Source organism: Gobius niger, assembly GCF_951799975.1.
Source record: "Gobius niger genome assembly, chromosome: 20".
NCBI lineage: Eukaryota > Metazoa > Chordata > Actinopteri > Gobiiformes > Gobiidae > Gobius > Gobius niger.
Genome location: NC_136871.1, coordinates 10,942,459 through 10,956,648, shown reverse-complemented (window position 1 = coordinate 10,956,648; position 14,190 = coordinate 10,942,459). Strand labels below are relative to the sequence as shown.

The window sequence follows — 14,190 nt, the reverse complement described above, 5'->3', positions numbered from 1 at the left end:
CGGAAAGAAACAAATCCTGCCCGCCTGCCCTGCACAGCTGCAAGAAACTCAATCTGAAACAATGCTTATACCTACCCACAGTTCAAGTTTTGCAGTTGATTGATTGTCTTAGAAAAGTTGCACGCACGTTACGTTGGCATTTAGCTGTATGCCCCCCCACCCGTCTCCCTCCCTCCCTCCCTCCCCTTCTCCATCGGCTCAACCTGGAAATCCGTCCTCTCCCTTTAAGTGGGAGGTGAGCGCCGGGGAGAGCGCTCTGGCGGTGAGTGGAGGAGAGCCACGGAGAGAGCACAAGTCACCGGGAGTGCGCGCGCGAGTGTGGAGCTCCCAAACAATTTGCGCACGGGTGACACTTTCGGTTCGCTCTGCCCTGCGTGTCCGCGCGTCAAAGTAGCCATACCCGGGGCCATCACTTCTTCTGCTTCTTCTTCTTCTTCTGTTTCTTCTCTCTCCTGAGGCTGACCCCCCCTCCCCTTCCCCTTCCCCTTTGCCCTGACGGACCTCGGGGCTCCAGACTCTGCCCCCTCCCCACAAAAAAAAAGCCACCACTGCGCTTTGCTTTGCATGCGGTGAGTAATTAAGCGGGAGAGACACAGAAGAGGAGGAGGACGAAAGTTTTTTTCTTTTTTTCTTCTTCTCTTTTTCTTCCGAAGTCGGGGCGCACCGGGACTGGTGAGTACAACCTTCAAGCGTGTCAACTTGGAAAACATGTGCTTTATGTGCAAGTGTTGCTCGCAGTTGTTTCTTCTCGGTCGAGCTGTCACTGAAGGGTGCCCTGATAGATCCGTCAATCACCACAAATGTCAAGGTTGGCCCCCGTTTGCCCCGTTGTGCATTGTAAACTTTATTGTCTCCCGTGTGTTGTCATTCATCATCACGCACCTCACTCTTTATCCCCCCCTCGTTAATCAACCTCACAGTTTTGGTTCAGGGAATAGAAGGGGATGAAGACGTTGTCAGGCAGGGCTATTTCTGCAGGTTCACCGAAGCTTTCAGCGCCCACTTTGTTGTGCCGGTTGTGGCTGTGTTGTAGGTGATGCGCCGTGGACAACGCGGTCATTAAAGCGCTCTCATTGGAGAAGAGGGAAGCGGTGGGGGCCTGATGGAGGAACTTTAGCAAACGCGATTTGCAAAGAAAGTGTTTGAGGGATTTGGCGTTTTTGCATGTCTTCCTTTTTTCACCTTTGAGCTTGGTTTTTATTTGGGAATGTTCTTGGACCAAATGTAGCACAACAAAGAAACATGAATGAAGAAGTTGTATGAATGGGCAGAGATGTAGGGCTCTCAAAAGTCTTTGGATGTTCAAGTCCTCATTTCAGTCCTGGTTTAGGTGAGGCCTCTTTAGTATAATAACATTCTAGAGATGGTTTTAAGATGATTCTTGCTGAGGAAAAATGATCGAGCATGGTTATGAATCATAAGGTGGAGTTAGACTTCAGTTTAATAATTTCACATATTGAATCTGTTTCACGTCTTGTTCATTCAACTTTCCATTCTTTCTATGTAAGTTTAATGTTGACCATACAGTCATGGGTGTCCTGACCAGCCCCTGTGTGCTAAACTGGGGTGTCCCCATAATGCATAGAGGGCATTGCAGAGGTGATCTTCTGCTGCTCTGCACAGACCTGTGTCCAGCGCACATAGGCTGAATGTCGTGAACATTCAGCCTATGTGCGCGCTTGTGCGTGTGTACATTAGTGCGTGCACGTCTCTGCAGTGACTGGCTGCGTACAAAGCTGTCCGTCAGCGGGGAGTCCCTGACCTTTCTGTCCCGTCAATCTCCCCGCTCCTCCTTGCTCCCATCTCGAGACCCCCCACGGCTGCCGCCACTTATACCAAGCTTCACCATTACCTTTGATGAATTTTCTCTGATAGCTAATCTTATTCGGCCTAGCATTGCCCTGTTCGAAGACCTGATAAAACTATACAATTACTCAGGTACATTTGGACAACAAAAACAAGTTGGATATATGTTTTGTCCCCGAATGAGACATTTCTCTAACAGAAGATATACTTGTGATCCATGACCTCAACCTCAGACTCTACTGGAGAAGGTTTCAGACCAACACTTACCATTTAAATGGAGGTTTCTGGTTTTCAATAGTAAAGGCACACATCTAGTTCATTGTATCTGGCTTCTGTACAAACTAACCTTGAACAATTGAGTTAAATGTAATTTTACTTTACATTTTATAGAAACATTGCTTTTTTGTTTTACAATAAAATCATGAATCATCACAAAAAATCCTGGATGATTGTCCAAAGAAAGACACAATACAGACTTGTTTTCATCCGAAGAATCAGTTCGTCAAATTGTGTGCTTGTCTGCCCATAATTCTGCGATGGTGCCGTTTCATTACACTTGCAAACAGAATACCGATTAATTAATTGATGAAGCACATGATCTCAATAAATGGATTAACCATGAATCAATGGTGAATCAACATCACAGCGGGAGTTGCCTCACAGAACTGTACAAACATTAAAAGCAATCAAACAAAACCGTAAACAAGACAATGTAAAGTTCAGGCAAATGAAGTCTCCAGGCAAACATAATGTCCAAATAAACGTCAGCAGCAGGTGGTGACGAGCCGCACTGGGTGTCCCCTGTCCTTAAACTCTCTGGCACGGTGAAGAAAAACTGAAAAACCCAGTGGGAGAAAAAAAGAAACCTCGGGGAGAACCACAGAATGAGAGATCCACTCCCATGGACGGACAGGCTATAGGGGCTCATGGCCGTACACCCCTAACCCTTTCGTACTCTTAATTGAGAAATGAAAAATGGTCCGCACGGCCATTGGAACTCCCAAAAAGACATCTATAATTACACCATGTGACGTTTCGGGCCACATGCCCTTCATCAGACATTTCTATTCAGGCTCAGTGTCTTGCCCAAGGACACACAGCTTGCACCCGGCTTTCGAACCGCCGATCTTCCGGGTACAAGACAACCTGAGCTACTCTGAAATACTATATCTTCAACATGAGTGCCCTTAAACACAGATATTGCATCACCGAATGTTGCGAACTTGCGATAACATATTTTGTGAAGCCCTAATGGATCACGCGCACGTAATCATTTGTAGAGCAGCTTTTCGCTATCTGACAGGGGATGGCGGTGTTGAGGGAAGCTTAGGCTCGCCGTCCCTGACCCCTGACATCTGCCTCTGTCTTGTGAGCGCGAGTGCAGGTGAATGGGTTCATTGGGGGGCAAAGGTGACCCAGTCCATATCAGAGCTCGCTTCACTGCAAAAGCTTCACATCGCTGGTCACTGGGATGATCAATGTCATTAATTATGTCGGAAATATTGGATTTTTTTGGCACATCTCCCTTTCACATAATACAATACAGAACAATTCCAGCTCAGTCGTCTTTAGCAAAACAGAATCAAATAAGTCCTTTTTTGTCTATTTTTCTTAACATTTTAGTTCAGTTTATTTTAAAACAGGGACAGGGGACAATACAGATAAACCTCGAACGGGAGAGAGGTACGGCCTTTTATACCAGGTCATATAACAAGTTATGCTAATTTTCAGGGTGATGTTAACATTGAAAGGGTAATTTCCATAACAAATATATTATAAAACATTATTCAACATTTCTGAACTCCACAAAAATGGATTCGTCCTTAGTTGTCCAGATGTACTTAACAATAGCAAAAAGTAGTCATCAGGAAAAGACTTTGGCAGCTAAGCCCACAAGCTTTGTCCACTCTGAACTTCATAATGGTCAGAAGATGCCCCCGCCTGAGTCCTGAGGGGTAGAGTTCTATGTGCTCTTAGCCCCTCTCATTTTCTTTAAATAAGAAAGGTTTTGGTTTGTTTATGGCCTGTTGTCCTGTTGCTCTGTCAATGGTCACCTGAGGCTCTTTAGCATTATCTTTATGGCCGTGGTATTGTCTTTGTTGTTGTGGTTTGGGTCTGAAAAGGTTGTTGTAAATGAGAGGCAGGTTGAATCTAATTAATGGGACAAGAATGCGTCATTGTGTAAATGTGTAAATAATAAGGGAGGGCTCACGGCATGTCTAGCTCCTCCCCTCAGGAGTTCTACATACTAAACATCCATTTTTTTTCCACCAGTGCTAAACTTCTTGCATGAGAAGTGAGACATAATTATAAAAAACAAGTCCATTTTATATATATATTTTTTTCAAGCGTTTCCAACTACTCTGACTAGCAGCGTTAAAGTCCTTTTATTTACAGAAAACTACAGAATGGCCTTTGATGATATTCTTCTGAATTAAAACTATAATGCGTGATGTTGATAAGCAAAGGTTTTTTATTTATTTTTTCCCCATATATTAATCTTTATCAGACGTGTTACGAAAGAGCAAACACAACAGGCAGTGTTGGAGCAGTGTTGTCGGTGTTTATATACGTTCCACCATTCAATGTGACGTTCATGACCAGTTTCAGTTTTTCCTTTTTCTATAAAATAAAATGCATATGAGTCTTACAAAAACTAAATCAGGACTAAAACGAGGCTAAAATTGAACTAAGGATGTGTTCACACTTGAAGCGAATCCTGATGTACTTCCTAAGAAATTCTGCTTAGTTTGTCTGGAAAGTTGGCTCACTTCAAGTGTGAACGCAACCTAAATTTTGCTAACTTTTGCACATATGTAAAAGAGTTACACAATGTGTTGATGTCAGGCACATAGAAGACCTCAGTGATTTGCAGATATATTGAGCAGCCCTAACCAACCTTCAGTCCTTGATCTAGTTACAATATTACAATCCCTTTTGAAGCAGCAGCAATAATCTGAGCAAGATGTATGTGCACTTCCTGCGTCCATCAGTCCGCTCCTGACCCCTGTATCCTCCTGCCATTGTTCAGTGGATCCTATTGAGCCTCTCTGCACAGACAAACACTGCGGACTACAATAGCGTGTGTATGTACAGTTGTGTGTGTATGTGAGGGAGAGAAAGCATTATGAGACCGGGCCAATCACAAAGCCATGTCATGTTTAAATAAAGCAGCAGAGCATTGTCTGCAGCGTCCACAGAAACCAAACCAGTGTCCTTAGGTTCTGACCATACGAGCTTCAGAGCTCTCAGGTGTCACCAACATTTACTACTTTAAGCCGAATTGAAGGAAGCCAACAAAGAATATTATGGAGATTGTAAATGGTTTGACTTCGATACTTTTCATGTTGTTGTAATGTAATGGTCACATATGACAAATGACAAAGACTGCAGTTATTAGGTACAGTATTTTAGCATATATTAGTTAGTTCTCAACTGGTAGGTTGTGAGCCATTTCTTGAGATACTTATCATCTGAAAAAGTAAAACAACATTATCTGAGTCTGTCAAAATGACTGTTATCGGCTTGTTTTCATCATCATGTCAGCTCTTGTGGCTTATCTAATGCTTATTCAACAATAATGCCATATTTTGCATTATGTGAGACAAAATCAAGCGTGATTTTTTTTGGATCTAAAATTTCCCCTCGTTCCCCTGTTTTAGTGAATGTTTACAAATCTTGTGAAATTAAATATGCTGGGGTTTTAGCATTTACGCATTAAAATGGCATTGAAATGGAGAAACCCTGAACACGTAGTTACACCATTTTTAATCAGGAAGAGTTCCTCAGTTTTCTTTTTCAAAACGTTGCCCCCCCCAACATCAAAAAGCGCTTCAACACATCACACAAACTTACTGAGCACTTTGACTCATCTCCCTATAGCTTCTTTGTCTTTCTGTTTGCATCAACATCATTGAAATGGAACTGAAGACTGCCCCGCGCTCCAGTTCACTTCACGAAAAAAAAAAAAAAACAGAACAAAAAAACACTTTATCAGATTGGCTGAGGTGACTCTTCACACGCATAACGCAAATAAGACACGAAAGAGCTCTTATGGAGGTCTAGCCATAAAATTAAAAAGGGTCAATGTTGTTGCTTCTTCTTTGTAACACCTCTACTTTCCACCTGTTGCTGATGTGGAGGCTGCCGCGTGAGCAGGAAACGCACAGAGCTGGCCCTGTGCTCAATAAAGCGCACACTTCTCAAAGAGATAGGGCACTGTGGAAGTGGCGGCAGATGAATAAAGATCCTTGTGCAGCTCAGACCATATAAGAAAAGGTTAGGTAAGTGACGAACACCGTTTGATTCATGCTAATGACTTTGCCGCCATTATAATACAGGGCTGGGCGATATTGACCTAAAGGATTATCTCAATAGTTTGGGGGATTTTCTCGATAACAAGGATGAGACGATATTGTGCAAACAGAAATATGTGAGAAGGACCACACATCAATTATTTTTTAGCAGCAGTTTTTGCCACTTTTAAGTTGGTTTCTAATTTTTTCAGCAATTTTACATTCATCGTATCTTCCAAAATTCATACAGTGTGGATGCTCAAAATGGTGTAGGCTGAAGCAATAAGCTTATAAGTGCCTACCCCATGTTCAATTCAATATACATTTACATAACATAATCAATTATTAGCATTTTTTATTAACATTGGAGATATACTCGATACTAACCCGATTTCGATATGATCTTGTAGACCAGGGTTTGGCAACATCAAACCTCACCATTGTAGCCTAAAGTAAAGAACTTCTTTCTGCAATTGTCAATGTTTTACATCAGTGGTTCTCAGGTGGTTTGGCTTCGGGAGCCCACATTACTTCAATGACAAGCCGCAACCCCAAAAAAATTGTAATTTGTCATATATCACATAAAATATTGTATTTTCCACACACATTCTTGTTAAACAAGCAGTAGATTTGCCTTTAAGACTGAAACTCTGATCAAAACAACCCAATAATATTTATTTTAACAGACTCTGTTAGCGTTTCCGTGCAGTTTCAGATGGAAAATATTGAATGAAAGTTCCTAATAGACTCGCGACCCACTTTTGCGTCCCAACCCACCAGTTGAGAATCCCTGTTTTATATTATATATGCCGTGGTATGTTCTGCCAGGACATTTTTATAATACTGACTATTTCTCGCAGTTTTAGAGTAGTTTTTGTATTTGACCTTTTATTTTTATAATAATATTTCTCAAAATCAAGGTGGGGCCAGAGGTTCTGTGCTGGTGGGCCGGATTTGGCCCGCGGGCCTGATGTTGCCTACCCCTGTTGTAGACGATATATTGTGCTCCTCCGCTGATAAGTCAAAGGCACAACTTTTTCTCCCTTTGTCAAAGCCGTGGATTATGCACCATGCGGTTACCCTGACCACTATTTGTCAGTGTAAAATACTATTCAGTAAAGTATAAAAGTATCTTAAAATGTAATCGAATGTTGAAACTGTTTAGACATTCTTTCCCACTTGTTGCTTATCTTTTGGACTTTTTAGAGAAGGTATCTGTATTTTTAAATCCACTCGATTTGTTAACTGAATTAAAAGTTAAAGTAATTGGAATTTTGGTTGAAACATATTCACTTTAGTGACGACTTATTTGAAGACGTGCCATTTGTGAAAGTCAAAGATGCACGTCAGTAACTCTGTTCATCAAAATGAAGTCACGAAGCGACACATTCAGTCTCGTCTGGTTTTAACTCTATTGTTTTCAGAATCCGTATCAATACCGCGTCTCAAAACCTTTATTCACCTTCAAAGATTCTCAGACTGTCACGGTCATTGCCCCCTGTGCGCATTACGTTCTATTCAATTTCTCACAGGCTGAAACCACTTTCTATTAAAAATATTTAGTTTGTTGTTTTGTGGTTAGTAAGCGGACACGGCTTTTACAATAGATTTTAAAATAATTCAGAAAATAGTTGTACAAAGAAACTATTAAATAAACCATTTAATCAGCTCACAACATTCTCTAAACTGTGAGTCAAAGAAATGAACTTTGACTGTGTGTTTGGTGTTTGCTTTAAAATGGCTTAAACAAGAGAATTATCACTTTTTAATCTTTATTGATTAGTACGAGTCAAATGGTCGGTGTTTGATTAGGATGTGGTTGTCATTCTCAAGTTTCCAATATGTAAGAACTGACAGCTTCAAGTCCCACTAGAATGAACTCAAGTCAGTCATGCAACAAAGAAATTCAAATTTAGGGATTATATAGAGATTAAACTATAATACCTAAGTAAAAAAGCAATAGATGAAAACACATTAAGAAGAAAGAGTTGAAAAGTTCCTCAGCGTGCACTTTTCTCTTAAGGAGCCTGGAGCGGGACGTCCTGCAGCGCTGCGTGCATGTGAAGAGGGCAGGGTGGGTGCACGTTAGATACATGCTCCTACAGGACTGAGTATGAGGTGTGTTTGATTAAACACTGAGCGAGATGGGAGCTTTTGTTGTGTGGTATGTGTGTCTTTGTGGCGTTATATTTGTCAAAAGTGCATTAAGTACACTCGGCTTTGTCCTCCTGACTGTTCCCATAAAGGCGCCGCATATTGTTGCGGACGTGAATGAACAGGACGCACCATTGTCTACGCACTTGAACATCTCAGCTCGAAAAGTCATTGCCTGGCTAAATGTGCTTTTATACATGTATAATATAATACAGCCAGCGTTGGGCAAATGACTTATTCTATGTTAGTAGTTACAGCTTTAAAATGTAATGTTTTTGCATTACATATTACTGTTTTAAAAAATGTAGCGGGAACACTTTATTTTACACTAGCCTTGATACATTGTACGTAATTAGATTTAGTACAATGTAATGTGCTCTGAAACAATGTGTAATAACTTGTACCTATGGGTTAGATACACAATGGAATAACATGTATTTGTAGTTTGTATGTACATAACGTAATAAGACATAACTCTAACTGTAAGCCCTCACCCTAAGTGTCCTATTACATTATGTACCTACAAAGTACTAATACAAGTTATTCCATTGTGTATTTAACCCATAGGCAACAATATATTACAGATTGTTACAGAGCAAATGACATTGTGCTGAATTTAGTTAGGTGCAATGTGTCAAGGTACTGTATAATAAAGTGATACCAATGTAGCTAAATTGCACCACTTTGAGTTACTTCTGAGTTACTTTTGGCAAAATAAAAACTGAAAATGATCATAATGCCACCGAGCAAAGGTGCGGTCAAAGATTTCCATTTCCTTCACTTTCCCCTTTCTCTCGAGTTTTGTTTTGATGACATTTCCGACATACAACTGCAGATCTTATACACCGACCTCCAACTTGCTTTGGTGCTACATTTTATTTGGGGGGAGTTTGGCATTTTGTCCTTCATGCATTTAAATGAACTTGTACTTGAATTGTAATAACTAATATATTCCTGTAGTAAAATGTTATATTCCTTAGTTATATATATATACATTTGCCAGAACACTCTCATTAAATACCATTATATCAGATCAAATCTTTGCCGGATCCTCTTAAATATTTCCCAGATCCTTTACCCTGAAAAATGGAAAATTGGGGGAATGCGTTCAAATGAAGCACTGCCCCCAACACTGAATACAGCTCACACAAATGAAAATTATACTGAAAGCAGATATCTAAATTATGATTTCTTATATGATTTCACAGCATCTGTAGGAAAGAAACGATATTGGGCATCACTTTAGATTAAGGTGTGCTCATTAAGTATGAATAAGCATCAGTAATCATTTTAGGGTTAGAGTTAAAGGGGATAGATGGAAGTTTGCCATTTTATACTCACTACTGCCACCTCAGGTCATACGTGTAACTGCACTTTCTATATTAAGGGCGTGCACGACGGCAATGCGGACCCGAATTAACACCGTTTTGAACATGTAGGGGGAGGAAAATGCAGGATTTTAACATTTTTAAACTCTGTATAGTCCCTTTAAAGGAGCTACCCTTGATTTATTTTGAATTTTCTGTTATTGATATAAAATTTGTTTTGTCCTCTAGTATATGGTAAAAGCAGACATTTATCCAAAAAACACTGTTTTTTAAGCCTTTTTAACAGTCATAAAATGTCAGGCTAGTAGGCATTTTGTACAGTGAAGTGACAGTTTTCCTCCTGAAAGTTGTGAAACCTGGTTTAAACTCAGTCCCTGTGACGAATTTTGATGTTGTAAATGCACTAGGAAAGTTTGAGATGAGTTTGGACCAGAAAATAGCTATTTGAAATTTGAGTGACCCTGTTTCTTTGTACAATCAGGTATAGCTCCTTTAAGGTTAGGGTTAAGTTTAGGGTTGGCTATGAATAAGCGTATTATTAATGGCCTATTAGTATGTTAACAGATACAAGTATAATAAGCAGTATGTTAATACTTTACAAGTATATTATTGATAATTATTAGTACCTTATTAATACTTAATGAGCACACCTTAATATAAAGCGTTACCAAATATTGTAACTGGTCAGTGTTATATAATATTTAAAGGCTATTTCAATGAAAAATGTTATTTTCAGTCATTCGTCGACCACATGTGGCTGTTGTAAAGCCTGTGCATAATCATCAGGTTTGTTGGTGTTCACATTAACTGAAAAAAGCTCTCCACGTGTCACACTGATCCCAATATGCGTCTGTCTGTTTGCATGTTGCCCTGAACTGCTCTCTGTTTTTGTTCACTCATTGTAAAGCTTGCGCAACCACATTTTGTTTATTTCAATCCCTGATCGGGAGAAGGCACAACTGCCCTATTGATGCTTGGGGACATGTTTCCTGTTTGATTTACATGACGTGTAAAAGAAAAAAAAAAGAAAAAACTTAAGGCTGAAAAGTAAAAACAATAGGATCTACTATAGCTCTGTGTGCGGTCACTTGCAAATGAATCAAGACCGTTGTTCGTGGACACATTTGCATTGGCTTTCGAATATTACCCTGCTGAACTTACCATTATTAGTTGATTCAGTTTCTTCTTTTGTTTTACGAAAAATATTGTTTGACTTTGTGTTCTTTCGCAAACGTGGCATCTCCCCATCTGCTCTGCCTTTTCCTGTAGTTGAACTGATAATGGGTGAAACCACGCAGAGTGAAATGTGTTTAAGGCCACCACTACAGAACAGTAAAGCAACAACAAGGTACAGTCAGAGGTGGTAATAATGTCCTCAAGCATGAGTAACTTTACATATAAATAAAAAATAATAATAATTTTACTCAAGAAGAAGTTAAAAGTAGTGACCAAAATGCTTCATTGTATTGTTACTCAAGTAGAAGTAAAAAGTAATATGGTTAAACTACTCAAGCACTACCTGCCTCTGGGTACAGTGCATCCATAGCAGGTGACACATTTGCATAAAGTGATTGGACTAGCAAAAACGCAACATTACCTTTGCATGTTCGTCTGTTTGTTTTTATGCAACACAATGACAACAACAGACCCACCTGTCTTCACTACACATTACCTTTGCATGTTCGTCTGTTTGTTTTTATGCAACACAATGACAACAACAGACCCACCTGTCTTCACTATCACTTATTAATCATTTTTAGAAACATCCTTATGGGACCAGCTCAAACCTAGATCTTAGAGCATGATGACTCTGCAGCTGAGAAAGTTATGACTACTTGATAATGAAAACTAAAAGTGAATAAAACAACTCCCAGATCTACAGAGCCGGAAATGTTTTGTGGGGATTGTACATTTTCTCAAAAAAAAAAAAAAAAGAAATCGAACACAAGGTCATGCCAGATTTATACTAGTTTGCTTAATTTGACTTGTTTCAGTGTCCGAAGACCAACGTTCTTCATGCTTAGTATAGAGATACTTCTGTTCAAAATATTCAGATTAACAGTGACATTTTTTACTTAAAGCCACACAGTGCAACATTTCACCCAATGAAGAAAATTGATATTGTTCATTGAAAAATACCCAAATGTACAAACAAACATGTGCCTTTGTGAGCGGCTCACCTCTCCTAAGACATGACGGTAACTTTACCAGGAGTGGGGACGTTTCCAGCTTGTCTCCATGGAGATGTCGACTAAAGGCAGCAGAATCTGAGATTTAAACAGGTTATTTTCTCATGCAGATCCATTCTTTGACAACCCACTGCAAAAATAGCATTTTCTGTGTTGAGCTGGTCATTAGGAGCATGTTTCCGCTTCCGGGTCCTAGCATACCAGCTAATATGCAAGAAAAAAAAACATTAAAAACTCTTTAATACAACAATCAATATTTCTGAAACTCAACGGGGAGTTACTGAACCTACTTATTTCTCAGACTCATTAGCCAAAAATGCCGCACCTACTGCTAAAAAAGTATTATTTACTAAAGTCGGTACTTCCGGGGTTAGCGTAGCTGCTGCAATGTAAGCATTTATCTCCGCTAAACCGGAAGTACTGATTTTAGTAAATAATGCTTTTTTTAGCAGTAGGTGCGGCATTTTTGGCTAATGGGTCTGAGAAATAAGTATGTTCTGTCGCTCCCCGTTGAGTTTCAGAAATATTGATTGTTGTATTAAAGAGTTTTTTGTAGTTTCTCACACACCTATGACCCCGGAAGTAGAGCTGTGACGTCACCACTTAAAAAGCGTATAGTCCAACATGTTACGCAGTGTGCCTTTAAAATAAAAGTGCTTGCTTTTGAAAATACTTTGTCAAAATAGACAGTACACATATTTTTAAATGTTCAATCATAACTTTAAGATCACGGCCAAATTCACCACTTGTACGGCAAAATAACAGAGACAAACCTGCTTCTTTGTCGTGAGGCAGTGCAGTGATGGTTCATCTAGACAACGCCACCTACAGCTCTGGAATGGGCACTACAGGACTTTGGAGTTTTAATGTGATGCAAGGTATTAAAAGTAGAAAACTGTAGAAAACTTTGTTATATTTTGGATTCTACTGTTGCCAGCAAAACATACTCCAAATGACCAGCTAGACACAGAAAATGTTATTTTTGCAGTGGGTAATGAAAGAATGGATTTGGATGAGGACCTAGCTAAATGAAATGTCATATTTGGTTGCCTTTAGTCTTCATCTCCATGGAGACGAGCTGAAGACGTCCCGCTCCTAGAGGTGACACATGTTTGTTTGTCATTTTTTAGGGTATGTTACCAATAAAAAATCGGTAACAAAATGAAAGCTTGCATTTTATTCCCTTAAGGGGAGACACTACAGGCAAAACTCAATTTTTTCAGTTTTCAGGTTTTGGGCCAAATTGGTCTCTGAACATACAAGCTTTCACCCGGAAACAGAAAATATGCCTAATCTTCACAATAACATGTTTAAATATTGCTCTGATTCAATGTTCCCCCATAGACTTATATGGGAGAATGCAATTTCAAGGGCCTTAATCTCAAAACACATTTTTCTGTCATTGTGGCGACACTATGTCCACGTCAGTCGGACCTAAAGACTTCACATTTTCCAGCCTTGGACTGAACAATATTTGGAAGATTTTTTTAGAGGGATTTTTTATTATTTAATCCCTAAGCCCCATTTATTGAGTTTTGAATGTCAAAAAATAAGACGAAAATTACATTTTTACAAATCTTTCCACTAAAAAACAGCTTATTTTAAAACTAAACAAGAAATCCAAGATCCCCTCTGAACAAGTCTTGGTAGCTCATTTATCAATAAAATGAAACCATAAATTTGAATGTAGCTCTATCCAGTATTCAGATTTCGTCGCCGAAACGATGGGAAATTTGGGGCATTTTTAGGCATAAAACTTGCAATGTATTTTTTTCTCACATTTATGCCAGTGATCTACAGCAAAAGTTTCAAATTGATATCTGTAAATATACATTTTTTCCCTATTCACCTGCAGTGTCTCGCCTTAAGTAAGCTTTCTTTGATACTCATGGTGATGCATCATGGTTAGTGATGTTTCAACACAGACAGAAAATCATCAAAAGCATCATTATAGAAGCGACTGTTGATTGAGTGCTAAGTCTTCAATGAGCTCCCAGTCGAGTTTGACATTTCTCATGTGTCTCTCTGTCGCAGCAGCAGGGTGTTAGGCCCTCTGTGTGTGCTCAGTCTTGTGCAGCGCGTCCCTCGCTGGGGCCTACAGACATGACGTCCCGCTTATTGGAGTTGGTTAAGGCCTATGCGAGGAGCTGTTTGCTGCTCATCTATATAGCGCACGCTCTTAACATACAACCCTCCTGCCGCTGCTCGGGCCCCGGGTTCAATCACCTGTTGTGCTCCTTTTAGCGCTCAAAGGCGTTTCCATAGCGACGCCTCCGATCACCGGGCCCCTTCGCAAACGCAGACCACCACCATTACAAACTCCATAAAACACAGCCGCGCACAGACACGCACACTGGGGAGCGTGCGCGCGAAGAAGCCGCGCTGAATGGGACCGGGATATAAAGTGTGCCGAGAGTG

The 14,190-nt window shown here is 40.0% G+C and overlaps 1 protein-coding gene across 3 annotated transcripts in view; it reads left to right on the top strand.

Moving 5' to 3' along the window:
* Positions 1-326: 326 nt before the first annotated feature.
* Positions 327-14,190, top strand: part of sox13 (SRY-box transcription factor 13) — a 48,113-nt gene continuing 34,249 nt past the window's right edge. For 2 of the 3 annotated variants that reach the window (XM_079579274.1, XM_079579272.1), the window contains exon 1: positions 327-672. The gene's annotated coding sequence lies outside the window, so the exon portion shown is untranslated. Of the gene's footprint in view, positions 673-6,035; positions 6,090-14,190 lie in introns of those variants that run through there. The other variant, XM_079579273.1, reaches the window with a different exon arrangement.